General features: G+C 40.1%; 1 protein-coding gene across 5 annotated transcripts in view; it reads left to right on the top strand.

The window, feature by feature from the left end:
* The first annotated feature begins 1,680 nt into the window (after nt 1–1,680).
* The window catches only part of TMEM45A (transmembrane protein 45A), a 66,407-nt gene continuing 51,777 nt past the window's right edge, over nt 1,681–16,310 (top strand). For 2 of the 5 annotated variants that reach the window (XM_073892659.1, XM_025868621.2), the window contains exon 1: nt 1,681–1,852. The gene's annotated coding sequence lies outside the window, so the exon portion shown is untranslated. Of the gene's footprint in view, nt 1,853–15,848; nt 15,882–16,007; nt 16,176–16,310 lie in introns of those variants that run through there. The other 3 variants (XM_073892660.1, XM_025868615.2, XM_073892661.1) reach the window with 2 other exon arrangements.

Below are 16,310 nucleotides of genomic sequence, written 5' to 3' on the forward strand. Positions count from 1 at the left end.
GGAAGTAAGGGCAGCTGCTAGCTGACATCCAGAAAGAAACTGGGAACTCAGGCCTATAACTGCAAAGATATGAATGCTGCTAACAGCCTAAGGGAGCTCAGAAGCAGATTCTTTTCCAGTTGAACCTTCAGATGAGAATGCAGCCTGTCGGACATTTTGATTGCAGCCTTGTGGGACTCTAAGCAGAAGATCCAATTAAAAACATGCCTGGACTCCTGACCCTTAGAAACAATAATAGTGTGGTGTTTCAGGCTACTAAATTTGTGGTAATCCGTTATGTAGCAATAGGTAACAAATACAACCATGAGGACATCATCTGTGTAGTGAAAGCTTTGGACATCAGAAGGTAAAGGCATGCACTCAATAAATTCTGACCCATCCCCTCCTGGCAAATGGCAGGTAAGATCATGATGGTAAGTACCCATGATGAGGTACCACAAACGTAATTTGGAGATCTTGGTAGCATGCCAGAATAGGCTTCTCTTCATCTTGGTAGCCTTCATCTGAAAATGGAGATAATTATAGTATCGACTTCATAAGATGGTTGTAAGAATTATATGATAATGTGGGTAAAATGGTTTATTTAGTACAAGGCCTGGAATATTTCATGGTGTGTGGCCCAAATGAATGTTGCTCATGGCATCTTTATATTTTAGCGAAGTCACACTTCTATCACATCCTTACATTATAATTGCAATCGATTGGCAGACCACTCCTCCCCACCCCAGCTAATCAACCAACCAGTCAACCCTTCAATGATTTCCCCAGGATCAAAGTCTCGTTTGGTACAGTTCTGTCTAAATTCTCACAGAATAAAGCAGTATTTCCCATTTTTCTACAACTACCAACACCCGTCAAAAAACTCCAAGCCCACCAAGTCTTCCAAAGCACTCCTGTAACCAACACTGGGCTTCTCCGCAGAAACAGCCACCTTCCCGGTTAATAATGACTTCAATAAAGGATTCATTAATTCCCCACCCCCAGCAAAAGAATACTGTCCGCAAGAAACAGGACCTTGATTTTTATTATTTGCTCCATAGAGAAAGCGGCAAGAATGAAGTCCTCAGGCGTGGCCTGAACGCCTTTTGGGGGCGTGGGCATCCCGGGGCCCCAGTCTCTTCCACTCGGAAATGCAAGGGCTTTAAGCCAACTCTGGCGTGTCTTAATTTCATCCCAAGAACAGACTGCAATCATCGTGTTTAAACAAACCAACCCAACGGCCTAAAAGCATGAGCATAAGGGGAGCCAGGGCAAGGGTAAATCCTGGGTACGCAGGACCCCCACTCGATCCCGGGGCCCTCCTGGGCCCGCTGCCGCTGCTGAGTGCCACATCAGCGCCCGCGCTGCACTTCCAGGTTCCTCTCGAGGATGGAGCGAGCTAGCCCGGCGGGCGGGGGCGGTCTGAAACCCTCGAGAGTGGCGGGCTGGCTGGCCAATAGGAGGCAAGCGAGGAGTCGCGGCCACCAATGAACTGGAGCTCCGGGTAGTAGGCCCGCCGAGGTTCGTGCCCCGCGGGGGAACCAGATGAAGCACATCTGGACAGCTGCGCCGAGAAACTGTGCGGCCCCTTAGCGGGCCCGACGTCAGCTGGGCACGTCTCCCACGTTCTCTCCTGCTAGCCACTTATTATTATTCATATTCCCAAAGAAGAAACCGAGGATCCAAGCTTAAAAACCCCCCCCCCCCCCCCCCGCTAATTGAGACGGAGCCAGATCCCATCCAGCACACAGTTTAATTTTCATGGGGCTCTGGGATCAAAAGAACAGACACAGCAACAACAAAAGCCCAGTCGCTGTCTGATTTAAAACTGGCAAAGTGAGAAAAATAGTGTTGAGTAAACAGACCAAGTTGGGTAAGTTTTGGAGACGTGCTGGATATCTTATTTCTCCCGCTGTGATCTCTCTCCTGCGTCTTTTTGCTGTTCTCATTATCTGCTCTTCATCAGAGAGATAAAAATATCGCTTGCTGCCACAAACTGCAGAGACCCCCGGCTTCCTTTCCTTCTGCTTTGCTAACAATTTAATTTTTTGGTTACGTGTGTGTTATTTTAAAATTTCCTGGGAACAGAAATTTAACTGGTATCCTGTTGTAAGCCTCTCCAAACCTAAGAGTTGAATCTACTGATGAATTTATTTTCCTATTTTTTTTCTGTGGGAACAGAGTATACATTTGTAAAGGTGAAATCTTTATCCATTCCCCCCTTCCCTGACTGTTCGGATAGAATATTGAGAAAGTTATCAGACTTATTCTAAATTAATAGAACTTCTGCTTCTGTTAATAGGATGTTTAATATTAACTTACATTCTGAATTCTATAGGTAACTGCTGTTTCACTTAACATGTATTCACATGTTTGTAACCCGAATATATCTTCTCTATGTTCTCCTGTCCATAGTGGGAGATCAAATTCCTTTATAATTGTTAAAAAGCTCATTAAATATGTGACAGACAATTGTATGCTTCGATAACCTTATAATTGTATGTTAATCCCATAATTCTATCAAAAGAATATTTAGAGTGATAGTAGATGTGTGTACTTGCAGATAATTGTGTCACATATTTCAGGACTTAGAAAGGGAAATGATGGCAAATATTGAGCTAGGTGAATGGCCTGAGGCCCATTCCATTCAAAGTATCTATAATTTTGTTTAAGCAATGTTTTGGGTTTGAGACTTTGTCATATACTATTTACTGTCATGGCAGATCTGGCCAGAATTGATGTGTAATTTCTGGCTCAGAAAGGAATAGGTGGGGATTTGGTGCCATAATTGCAAGTTGCAGAGTGTTTTTGAATCAGAACGGTAGTGCAAACAGTGGATGGAACAGTTGAAGTGGTTTTCAGGGATGCAGGGTTAGAAGAACAGTGCTTCAGAGAAACAATAGAAAGAGCCCGTGGGCTCCTTCAACTCACAAGCCCACTCTTTGAACCTTGGGTCAGTTACTCAGACCATCTGTGCCTCGGTTTCCTCTTCTGTAATGTGGAGATATTAACAGTACCTACCTCATGGGTTGTCTTGAGGACTAAGTGAGTTAACATAGGTTAAACAATAGTTCTGGCACATAGTACGTCTTTGCTGTTGTACTGACTCTTCATTTCCTCCCTTCTCAGCTTCCTCCCCTGCATGTCAGTTTCCCAGCCACCATTCTGACCTCTGAATAGCAACTAGCATTTACTGAATGCTGACCTCTTGTTAATGACGCACTATATAAGTTTGTAAAGGAGAGAGAGTCTTGAGAGGAGAGTAGAGTTTATCAGGTGCCAGAGAAAGAGCTAAAAGGTTCTGGGAGTGCAGAGAATGGAAAGAGGACTTCTTGTTGTAGGATGGATTCATAGAAGGGTTGGTTTTCTGGGAAAGGACTTTGCCGAACAGGTCGGGTTGAGAGGAAAGAGATCATGGAACAGCGGGTGGCAGGGGAAAGGGAAAGCATGGGCAAAGCACTGAGGCTGGAAAATGTGGATCTATCCTTGGGGACAATGGGTTGTGATGCAGGATAATCTGTGAGAGGTGCATGGGTGGAAGGGTTGGACAGGTGGGAGAGGTAGGAGAGAGGATGGTATGGAAAGCCTGGTGGGGAAGGGGAGGCTTGGGTCGTAGATGGGTGGGGGATGGTGAGCTGAAATGGCAGCAGTTATATGGTGGAGGTGTTTCTGGAACAATCTCTTTCTGGGGTCCAGGCTCCACCTCTTGCCCAGCATATGCTCCCTGGCTCTCCATCCACTCCACTACTTCTGGGACCTCCCTTCAGGGCCTGCTGGCTGTGTGTATAGGACTGAGCGGTGAGCCTGGGCCATACCTTTTAGACTCCATGGTGTCTGTCTGGGAGCTCTGCTGAAGTGGTCTGGCATTCTGGGCTATTAGCCCTGATACTTTTTAGAAATAGGCCTTCCCCTAAAGCCTTTGACATGGATGTGATTGTTCTAACTCTCCCCTCCTCCCATACACACAGTGTCTGCAGAGTAGCTCTTTCTCCCCATGCTGAGAGAATCATCTCTTCACGTGTTAATACTTATAACTTTGTAGTTCACAGTTATGGAAGTAGATAAGACCTGTAATGTATACATAAGTGGAGAGTCAGGTTGGAGCTCTCCTGCTTTCTCTTCCTTGAGGGCATTGTGCTGGGGCAGACAGAACCTGAGTTCTGGCACTGGCACTGCTGCTGACCACCTGTGTGACCGTGGGCAAGACAGGGAGCCATTATGCCCTTCTTTGTGCTGTCATCTGTAAAATTATCTCTAAGTTTCCTTGGATGATCTTTTTTTCTTCTCTCCTCATCTCTGGGACAGTCTGTTGCTTGAAGATGGCTTTTTGAGACATCTATGGCTAACATTTCCTGACCACTTAATACATGGCAAACATTATTCTGAGGGTTTAGCATATTTTAGCTCATGTAATCCTCTTACCAACCCTAGGGTTGGTACCTATTGCCGGAGGAGACAGAGACACAGGCATATTAAGAGACTGGCCCAAGGTCACACAGTGAACAAATGGCAGATGCACACCCAGTCTAACTCTAGAGCCCAAGCCTTAACCACTAGGCTACACTCTACTCCTGCTTGTCATGATGATAGTCAAGAAGTCCATGGGAGTAGGATCATTGGAGGGGGAGGGCCCATTTGAAGAATTGAGATGGTAAAATTTTCCTGGAGGGTCCAGAATATCGACATGAATCATGTCTATGGCATGTGCTGTGTGTGGAGGCAGAAGACATTTTATGTGTTTATTAGATGCGGCTCATTGCAGGCAAGCACTCTGTCATTTCATCTTGTTTGAACAAAACCCACCATAATACCTGGATATATAGTAGACATTCAGTAAATATTAGCTGAATGATTATCCTTTTTGAACAACTGAAAGTGTTTAAGAGTTAGAAGCAATGGTTTCCCCTTTATTTACCTGCTTTCTTCTCATTCTACTACTCTCCCCAGAGGGAGCCTTTGTTACTGGTTGGGTCTATATCCTTTCAGTCCTTCTGTAAGGATCTACTCACAGGTAAAGATCTAAATATGTGAAAATATAAATGGGACCACAATTTTTTTAATTGAAATATAATTCACACACAGTATTACATTAGTTTCAGTTGTAAAATAATTCAACAATTCTATACATTACTCAGGGCTAATCACAGTCAGTGTACTCTCAGTTCTCTTCGTCTCTTTCACCCCTCCCCCATTCACGTCCCTTCAGGCAACCACCAATTTGTTTTCTGTATTTAAGAGTCTATTCTTTGTTGAAGATTATTTAACCATAGAGTTGAGGGTCCGTATCTGGGCTCTTTATTCTGTTCCATTGATCTGTGTGTCTGTTTTTGTGCCAGTACCATGCTGTCTTGGTGATCACTGCTTTGGAATATAGCTTGAAATCGGGCAACGTGATGCCCCCGGCTTTGTTCTTCTTTTTCAACATTTCCTTGGCTATCCAGGGTCTTTTCTGATTCCATACAAATTTTAGGATTGTTTGTTCCAGCACTTTGAAAAATGTCATTGGAATTTTTATCAGGATGGCGTTGAAGGTATAGATTGCTCTGGGCAGCACAATGTTTATTATTCTGATCCATGAGCATGGAATGTTTTTTCATCTTTTTGTGTCTTCTTCAATTTCTTTCATGAGTGGTCTGTAGTTCCTAGAGTACAGATCCTTTACCTCTTTGGTTAGGTTTATTCCGAGGTATCTTATGGTTTTTGGTGCTATTGTAAATGGAATCGATTCTCTAATTTCTCTTTTTACAGTTGCATTGTTAGTGTATAAGAAAGCAACTGATTTCTGTGCATTGATTTTGTATCCTGCCACATTACTTATTGCTGTATGAGTTCTAGTAATTTGGGGGTGGAGTCTTTTGGATTTTCCACATAAAGTATCATGTCATCCACAAAGAGAGAGAGTTTGACTTCTTCTTTGCCAATTTGAATACCTTTTATTTCTTTTTGTTGTCTGATTGCTGTTGCTAGGATTTCTAGTACTATGTTGAACAATAGTGGCGACAGTGGGCATCCTTGTCGTGTTCCTGATCTTAAGGGAAAGGCTCTCATCTTTTCCCCATTAAGGATGATATTCAACAAAGCAGGAAAAAATACACAATGGAAAAAAGACAGTCTCTTCAGTAAATGGTGCTGGGAAAATTGGGCAGCTGTATACAGAAGAATAAAACTTGACCATACACAAAGATAAACTCAAAATGGATGAAAAACCTCAGTGTGAGACAGGAATCCATCAAAATCCTAGAGCAGTACATAGGCAATAAACTCTTTGACATCGGCCACAGCAACTTCTTTCAAGATACATCTCCAAAGGCAAGTGAAACAAAAGCGAAAATGAACTTTTGGGACTTCATTAAGATAAAAAGCTTCTGCACAGCAAAGGACACAGTCAACAAAACAAAGAGGCAGCCCACAGAATGGGAGAAGATATTTGCAAATGACACTATAGACAAAGGGCTGATATCCAAGATGTATAAAGAACTTCTCAAACTCAACATCCAAAAAATAAATAATCAAGTCGAAAAATGGGCAGAAGACATGAACAGACACTTCTTAAAAGAAGACATACAAATGGCTAATAGACACATGAAAAAATGTTCATCATCATTAGCCATCAGAGAAATTCAAGTCAAAATCACGTTGAGATACCACCTTAGACCAGTTAGAATGGCAAAAATTGACAAGGCAAGAGACAACAAATGTTGGAGAGGTTGTGGAGAAAGGGAAACCCTTTTACCCTGTTGGTGGGAATGCAAGTTGGTACAGCCAGTTTGGAAAACAGTGTGGAGGTTCCTCAAAAAATTAAAAATAGAGCTACCCTATGTCCCAGCAATTGCACTACTGGGTATTTACCCCAAAGACACAGATGTAGTGAAAAGAAGAGCCATATGCACCCCAATGTTCATAGCAGCAATGTCTGCAATAGCCAAACTGTGGAAGAGCCGAGATACCCTTCAACAGATGAATGGATAAAGAAAATGTGGCCCATATATACAATGGAATATTACTCAGCCATCAGAAAGGATGAATACCCAACTTTTACATCAGCATGGATGGGACTGGAAGAGATTATGCTAAGTGAATAAGTCAAGAAGAGAAAGTCAATTATCATATGTTTCACTTATTTGAAGAACATAAGGAATAGCATGGAGGACATTAGGAGAAGGAAGGGAAAAATGAAGGGGGGGAAATCAGAGGGGGAGATGAACCACGAGAGACTATGGAGACAAACTGAGGGTTTTAGAGGGGAGGGGAGTGGGGGGATGGGTTAGCCTGGTGATGGGTATTAAGGAGGCATGTAGTGCATGGAGCACTGGGTGTTATACACAAACAGTGAATCATGGAACACTACATCAAAAACTAATGATGTACTGTATGGTGACTAACATAATAAAATAAAATTAAATTAAATTAAAAATAAATAAAAGTTCACTAACCTCAGGGGGGGAAAAAGAGTTTATTCTTTTGTTTGACTTTTTATTTTGTTCATTTTTGTTTTTTAAATTCCACCTATGAGGGGTGCCTGGGTGGCTCAGTCATTAAACGTCTGCCTTCAGCTCAGGTCATGATTCCAGGGTCCAGGGATTGAGCCCTGCATGGGGCTCCCTGCTCTGCGGGAAATCTGCTTCCCCCTCTCCCACTCCCCCTGCTTGTGTTCGCTCTCTCGCTGTGTCTCTGTCAAATAAATAAATAAAGTCTTAAAAAAAATTCCACATATGAGTGAAATTATATGGTATTTGTCTTTCTTAGTTTGACTTATTTCACTTAGCATTATACCCTCTGGGTCTATCCATGTTGGTGCAAATGGCAAGATTTTGTTCTTTCTTTTTTATGGTTGAGTAATCTTCCATTGTGTATATATAGCACATCTTTATTCATCTGTCAAAGAACACTTGGGTTGCTTCCATAATTTGGCTATTGTAAATAATGATGCAATAACATAGGGAGATATATATATATATGTATATATATATAATTTGTGTTAGTATTTTCATTTGTTTTGTGTAATACCCAGTAGTGAAATTACTGGATCATGTGATAATTTTATTTTTGATTTTTTGTGGAACTCCATACCGCACCAGTTTGCATTCCCACCGATACTGCAGAGAGTTCCTTTTTTTCCAAATCACTGCCATCAGTTGTTGCTTCTTGTCTTTTTGATTCTAGCCTTTCTGACAGGTAGAGGTGATATCTTATTGTGGTTTCAGTTGTCATTTCCCTGATGATTAATGATGTTGAGCATCTGTCTTCTTTAGAAAAAAATGTCTCTTCAGGTCCTCTGCCTATTTTTAAATTGGATTATTTCTTTGTTTTTTTGGGGGGGGTTGAGTTATATAAACTCTTCATATATTTTGGATATTAACCCCTTATGGGATATATCATTTGCAAATATATTCTCCCATTCAGTAGGTTACCTTTTCATTTTGTTCATAGTTTCCTTTGCTGTGCAAAATCTTTTTATTTTGTTGTAGTCCCAATAGTTTAATTTTGCTTTGTTTCCCTTGCCTTAGGAGACAGATCCAGAAAAATGTTTCTGTGGCCGATGTCAAAGAAATTGCTGCCTATGTTTTCTTCTGAGAGTTTTATGGTTTCAGGTCCCACATTTAGGTCTTTAATCTGTTTTTAATTTTGTGTATGGTGTATGAAAGTCATCCGGTTTCATTCTTTGCATGTAACTGTCGAGTTTTCCCAGCATCATTTATTGAAGACCATCTTTCCCCATTGTATATTCTTGTCTCATTTGTCATAGATTAATTGACCATAAAAGTGTGGATTTATTTTTGGGGTCTCTATTCTGTTCTATTGATCTGTGTATCTGTTTTTGTGCCAGTACCATACTGTTTTGATTACTACAGATTTGTCGTATAATTTGAAATCTGGGATTGTGATAACTCCACCTTTGTTCTTCTTTTTCAAGATTTCTTTGGCTATTCCAAGTCCCATACAAATTTTAGGATTATTTGTTCCAGTTCTGTGAAAAATGCTGTTGGTGTTTTTTTAAAAAGATTTTATTTGTTTATTTATTTGACAGAGAGAGAAAGAGAGAGAGAGCAAGCAGGGGGGATGGCAGGCAGAGGGAGAAGCAAGCTCCCTGCTGAGCAAGGAGCCCAATGTGGGGTTCTATCTCAGGACCCTGGGATCATGACCTGAGCTGAAGGCAGACGCTTAACCGACTGAGCCACTCAGGCGCCCCTGCTCTGTTGGTATTTTGATAGAGATTGCATTAAATATGTAGATTGTTTTGGGTAGAATGGACATTGTAACAATTTGGTTCTTCCAATCCATGAGCATGGAATATTTGTCTATTTGTTTGTGTCTTCTTCAATTTCTTTCAGCAGTGTTTGATATTTTGGAGTACAGATCTTTCACCTCTTTGGTTAAGTTTATTCCTTTTTATTTTATTTTATTCTATTATATTTATTTTATTCTTTTTAATGCAATTATAAATGGAATTGTTTTCTTAATTTCTCTTTCTGCTGCTTCATTATTAGTATATAGAAATGCAACAGGTTTCTGTATGTTAATTTTGTATCATGCAACTTTACTGAATTCCCATATAAATTCTAGTATTTTTTTGGTGGAGTCTTCAGGGTTTTCTCTATATAGTATCATGTCATCTGTAAATAGTGAAAGTTTTACTTCTTCCTTACCAATTTGGATGCATTTTATTTCTTTTTCTTGTCTGATTGCTGTGGCTAGGACTTCTGGTACTATGTTGAATAAAAGTAACAAGAGTGGACAACCTTATCTTATTCATGAAAAAGGTGGAAAAGCTCTGTTTTTCATCATTGAAAATATTGTGGTTTGGAACCACAACATATTTATTTAAAAAAAATAGAGAAACTGAAATGTTCCAAGGCTTGTGGAAAAATGGGGCAGGTGTCAGGTAAATATTCTACTTCTATTTCTTGGGCACTGAAGTTTCTTGTCTTATTCCTGGAGATGCTATGGTTTTGGGATAAGAACTTCTCATGATGAAGGTTGATGCAGGGTTATTTAGGTGCCCCATTATTATTTATACCTAGTCTGGATTTTACATCTTTTTGGTACATCATTCTTTAAGTCTTTTATATTCTTTAAGTCTTGTATCAACTCTAAAATAGTATTTGAAAAATATTTTCATTTGCTTTTTACTTCATTATGTTAATGTAGTCAGTCTTTTCAGTATAGCACTCTGACTGAGCACATAGACTTTGGAGTCAGACTGTGAGGGTTTCAATCCCAGATCTGCTTCTTACTAGTATACCTTGAATAAGTCATTTCTCTAGGAGGCTATATTATATTGTATATTATTATAAAGTGGGGGATAGCAATAGTCATTAAATGAGAAAAATCCATATAAAGAATTTAGCATAGTATCTGGCTCATAGTAAAGCCTATACATATAAGCAATTCATTGTTTATTGTGGTAAAAAGTGTAACATAAAATTTGCCATTTTAACCATTTGTAAGTGTGTAGTTCAGTGGCATTAAATACATTCATATTGTTGTGCAGCAGTCACAACTAACCATCTCCAGAACTTTTTCACCAAAATGAAACTCCATAGTCATTAAATAATAACTGTTACCCTCCCTGACTGGCAACTACCATTGTACTGTCTCTAGGAATTTGATTACTCTATGTACCTCATATAAGTGGAATTATACAATATTTGTCCCTCGATGACTGGCTTATTTCACTTAGCATAATGTCTTCAAGGTTCATCTATGTTATAGCATGTATTTTTAAGGTTGAATATTCCACTGTATGTGCATATCACATTTAGTTTATCCATTCATTTGTTGAAGACATTTGAGTTGTTTCCATCTGTGACGGCTAATTTTTTGTGTCAACTTGGCTAGGCCACACTAACCAAATAAGGCAAAGCTTATTCTAGATGTTTCTGATAGGTATTTTTTAGATGAGATTAACATTTAAGTCAGTAGACTTGAGTAAGGCAGATAGGTCTCCATTATGTGGATGGGCCTAGTCTAATCAGTTGAAGGCCTTTATAGAAAAAGACTGACCTCCCTTTGACAAGAGAGAATTTTGCCGGCAGAATGACTGCCTTTGGACTTAAACTGCAGCATCATCTCTTTCCTGAATTTCTAGCCTGCTGGCTTATCCTGAAGGTTTTGGACTTGCCAGCCTCCATAATCATGTTAGCCAGTTCCTAAAATAAGTCTCTCTCCCTCTATAATATATAGCTATAGATTTAACTATATATAGATAGTAGATACAGACATATATATGTGTAAATATAGATAGATACCCTATTCATTCTATTTCTTTGGAGAATCTTCACTAATACACCATCTTTTAATTATTGTGAATAGTGGTGCTATGAACATTGGTGTACAATTATCTGTTGGACTTTCTGCTTTCAGTTCTTTTGGGTATAAACCTAGAAGTGGAATTGAAGGATTAAAAAAAGTAATTCTTATAGGAATAAAAAAATGCCCAGTGCCCAGCAAGGTAAAATTCACAATATTGGCACCCTAAAATAGTGAAGCAGTTGTGTTTAAAATGGAAATAAATACACTCTCCCTGACTGTCCTGGAGGTATACTTACATACACATATTTGTACTATTAAAAAGTCAAACAGTTGAGGTGTTCACTATGGTAACATTTTGTACATAATAAGCCAGAGTTTGCCAAACCGTGGTCTGTGTTGATTTTACCTTGGCTTCTGAGATAGAAGTTTTTCTTCAATGACTGTTACGGTTTTTTAAAATTCTTTTTCTGTGTTTGATAACTCCAACCTCCCCATTGGATTATGGTGAGGTAGACTCAGCTAAGAGTAATACTGGCCAAATTCATCATGCATCCTAAGGGTTGGAGCTAGTAGGGGCAATGCGTGCGGGGTGAGGTGAAGCTAATTTGTTGAGGCTAATGGTGACTCAGAATCAAAGGCCTTATGGAGAGCAGCAAGGGCCAAAGCAGGGCTGCCAAGATCTGCTGACAGGTCTAAGGGGCTTGACTAAGCCAGAGTCTAGAACCAGAAGCCTTTGAAACCAACAGAAGCACATGGGGAGGGAATTCAGCCAAGTCCAGTTGGGACTGTGACTGAAGGTGAAGAGTCAGGGCTTGATTTCATTACTAGAGGTATGAGGCTGGGTCAGAGAAGGATGCCCTGGAGTCAGGCTTGGGGTTAAAGCTCTGGACGTTCATACCTTAGTCCCAGGCTTTGAGCTTGGGCTGTCTCTTCTCCCTCTGAGAATCGGACATTTTCTCTGTTTCTCTGCTCCACTGCTTCCTAGGAGTCCAGTCTGACACCCTATCTTGTGATATCTCTGCATAGATATTTTGCAGCTAGAACAAACAAGTTTTCCTTTTTTAAAAAATGTGAGTATAGTTGACATGCAATGTTACATTAGTTTCAGGTGTACAACTTAGTGACTTGACAAGTTTATAGACTAAATGAGTTTTCTTCAGTTTGGCTGTTGCTTAGATCTTGTCATTCCTTCCCACTTGGTCTATGCAGATATATTTCTGTTCCTCATACAACTTATACATTTCTCAGGTGCTGGAAAAGTCTGTTTTTTTAAACATGTTGTAGCCCAGATCAATTATTGGGAAAACTCCTACTTAAGATGACAAGATATTATTACTATCATTTGATAGAGATTTTACTTTCTTTGAAGGTAAGGATTAAATGCTCAGTCTTTGGGAAAACTGGAAGTCAGTTTGTCTTTTAAAGGAGAAGTACTAAAGTCACTTTTTCACCTAGAAAGGAAGCTTTCAGTTAGAAGTCTTAAAAAAACTTTACTTTTATTTCAGCAATGACCATACTATGGATTGGGATGTAGGGATGGATGCTGGTCAGTATTCCCATGTCACTGTAATAGTTCTCAGAGCAGAAATGATTCATTTGCAGTATTTAATAATAAAAACAGCAGTAAGAACAGCCACACTAGACGACAGATGGAGTCCATTTATCACTTTAATTTCCTCTAAATCAGCATTTTTGAAAGGGGTTCTGTTCCTCTCATGTTTTCCACTGGGAGAGAGAGAGATGCAGGAAATATTAAGAGAGCATGGGTAAGAGCCTTCTGCTTCTATCTGATGAGCTCAGGACTGCCTTCTGTACTCCTTTGCATATCAGGGGCCATTAGTCTACCAGGAAGATGCAATTCAGGACAAAGATTATGGTTTCTGGAGAAAAATGTGTAAAAAACTTGGTTATATCTAATTGTTGTCTTATTAATTGTGATAAGTGTTGTTGGTTTTGCTTTTGGCATTATTTTTAATTATTTATGTTTCATGGTGGTAATGAGTTCGAGAGGGTGGGATGAGTGGATGGAACTGGTTCTGTACCCTGACGGGTGGTGACATTATGATTGTTTCTCAGATGGGAGTTGAGTTTTTCACAAGACAATAAAGAAACAAAAAGCATAGTCAGACCTGTAAATACAGAGAACAAACTGATGGTTGCCTAAGGGGTGGGGGTGGGGGAGTGGGCAAAATGGGTGATACAGGGTTCCAGTTATGGAATGAATAAATCATGGGAATAAAAGGCACAGCATCAGGAATATAGTCAATGATATTGTAATAGTATTGTATGGTGACAAATGGTGGCTACACTTGTGGTGAGCATAGTGTAATGTATAAACTTGTCAAATAACTGTGTTGTACACCTGAAGCTAATGTAACACTGTGTGTTAACTACACTCAAATAAAAATAATTTTAAAAAAAGATTGGCGCTATCACTCCTACCTTCAGAGAGCACAGTCCTACATTTTATGGAAAACAGCTTTGAGTCTTAATGAGCCCACTTAAGCTTCTGAATTTTCCTTTTGGTATATTATCTATCACTGCTTGTGCTGAATCAAAAGCATATTGCCAGATTTGGAAATGGACTATTGTTAATGAGGAACTTGGTAAGGCCTGAAAAAATAAATTTTCAGGAAAGGCTCTGGGCTCAAAGGGTATCTTCTTTCCTTCATTGTTTGGCACATCATCACTTTACTTTTCCATGTTTCAGTTAACAAATGATGTTTAGAAATATCCTCTCCTCCACCATCCCCAAACCAAAGTTTGTCTTTTTGTCTTTTTCCTGTGGGTATGATTTGAGAAGGAATTCATCAAGGGCAGTTCTGAGTCTATATTGACTAAAAAAGCAAGAATAAAGGTGAACTTAAGACTAGTTAAGAAGCAGAAAGAGAAAAAAAGAAATGACTGAACCAGTCTTCTCAAAAATTTTGTTGGAAGTTTGCTTGAAGACTAATTTACTCCCTTAACCATAGAGTTGAGTCATATTTTATGTAATTAGTTCTTATAAAATTCAACCATTACTAAGCTGATGACCAAAGAAGACTCTTTCACCTTGATAGCGTAATCTCTCCTCTAACCAAAATTATAGGAAATTTTCTGCCAGCAAGCACTCAGATTTCTTACTGGGTCCACTCCTGCAAGATTTATCTTTCCAGATCAATCCAGTTGGTTAGGTTAATTGCCCAATCTTTTTTTTTTTAAGATTTTATTTATTTATTTGACAGAGAGAGTCAGCGAGAGAGGGAACACAAGCAGGGGGAGTGGGAGAGGGAGAAGCAGGCCCCCCGCTGCGCAGGGAGCCCGATGCGGGGCTCGATCCCAGCACCCTGGGATCATGACCTGAGCCGAAGGCAGATGCTCAAAAACTGAGCCACCCAGGCGCCCCTGCCCAGTCAATCTTTAAAAAAAAAAAAAATACCAGTTACAGGGGTAGAAAGTTTGTGAATCTCCCAAGGAAACAGACATATTTGCACAAGTCCAGTTCAGGATTACTTCTTACAGGAGAAATTGCTCTTTTCCTCTCCAAGCAATACCAGAATGGAATAACCCTTCGTGGGATCTTTGAGCTTTCTAGGACACTCTGCCCAGGAGGAATGATGCCTGAGAGCATGTAATTCAGCCACAATTTCTCTCAGGTCTCTTTCCATCACTCAGAGGACAAGTTCTCTGTCTGCAGGGCCCACTTTGTGGGTGTGCAACCTTGTAGTTGTACAGGGTTACAGTTTTAGAAGGGCCCCATGCTTGTTTTAATGCTCTGTTGTCACTATTTTGAAATTTTCAGCAATTTATAAACAAGGGACTCTGCATTTTCCTTTTGGGCTCTGGGCCCTACAAATCAAATAGCTGGTTCTCCCTCTAAGCTTTCAGGGTCACTCAGGTGTAACAAGAGTGAGAAAGTAAAATCAAGGGCCTATTTCATCACTTTCCTCCAAGTTTATGTATCCAGATTAGCACTTAATGAAACTGCTGCTCATTCTCTTGTCTTTATTGATTTAATGTTTAATCTCCTTTAACAGGAGGTTTTCAGAGGATCTTTTCCCTTTCTGGATTACTTTTCCCTTTCGGGATTACAGAAAGTAATTTAGAGCCTGAAGTTAAAAAGGTGAGTCAGGTCTTGGCAACATGTGGTATTTCCATCCTTTGAAAAGAAGTTTTCTAAATTTCCTTGTGCTACTTTGTTTTATGGGCTCTTGATAGCACAACTTCAATTTCACAGGTACATTCTACACACACTCCAGTGGGTGTTATTTTTTAAAGCAAGAACCAAGAAATATTCTTATTGGTAGGTGGGTCCAAATGCTGAAACCAGCAGCAACGATTGTGAATATTCATTCCTGAGTTTTCTTAGTCTTCATAGATACCCTTGGGTAGGAGTGGGTGTGAGCTAGTTGGCTTGGTAAGTTGGCCCAAATAAGGGAAACAAAGCCATGGGTGGACCTAATTCCTATGAGAACCTTCTACTTTTGCTGTGCTTACACACTGAACACCTAAGCTGGCTGGTTGAACAATTTCACAGAAATGATGAATCCAGAAGCAGACTTGGTGAGAGCGGGAATAAATGAAAGTAAATACCTCACGGGTTTTGGAGAAATACTTTCTGACAGTGAGTCAGTAGTGCCTCCCTGACTGCGAAGGACAAGTGTCTTCTGGTAAGTGAGAACATGCCCAATAGGTTGACAATCAGACTTGCATGTCTGATGATATTAATTGCAGGGTGTAATGGGCCAGGTTTCTGTAAGTAGGATGGAGGTGGAGGCCACTGGCAGGGAGAAACGTGAGTGGGAGGAAGAAAAGAGATTTCTTTGGGGCTGTTGCAAGGCTGATGCTGGTGAAGTATGCTTGTCTTTCTTGAGTATTAAGCAGCATCTGCCAGGTTTGTTAGCTACTAAGCGGCACATCTTTCGTACTTACGACCCATGAGAGATTTGGGTGAAGGTAGTGTGGTAAGTTTAAATATTGTGTTTTCTTATTAGTTGTCTTTGGTGTGCACAGGGGTGTGTGAAAATGTGTAAAACTGACTGAAAGGTGTCCTGTTTCAGCCCACTGATTTTTTTATTCTGTTGGAAATTTTTCAGCAT

This window comes from Callorhinus ursinus, unplaced genomic scaffold (genome assembly GCF_003265705.2).
Source record: "Callorhinus ursinus isolate GAN/ISIS: 27379988/994484 unplaced genomic scaffold, GSC_fseal_2.0 scaffold1, whole genome shotgun sequence".
Taxonomy (NCBI): domain Eukaryota; kingdom Metazoa; phylum Chordata; class Mammalia; order Carnivora; family Otariidae; genus Callorhinus; species Callorhinus ursinus.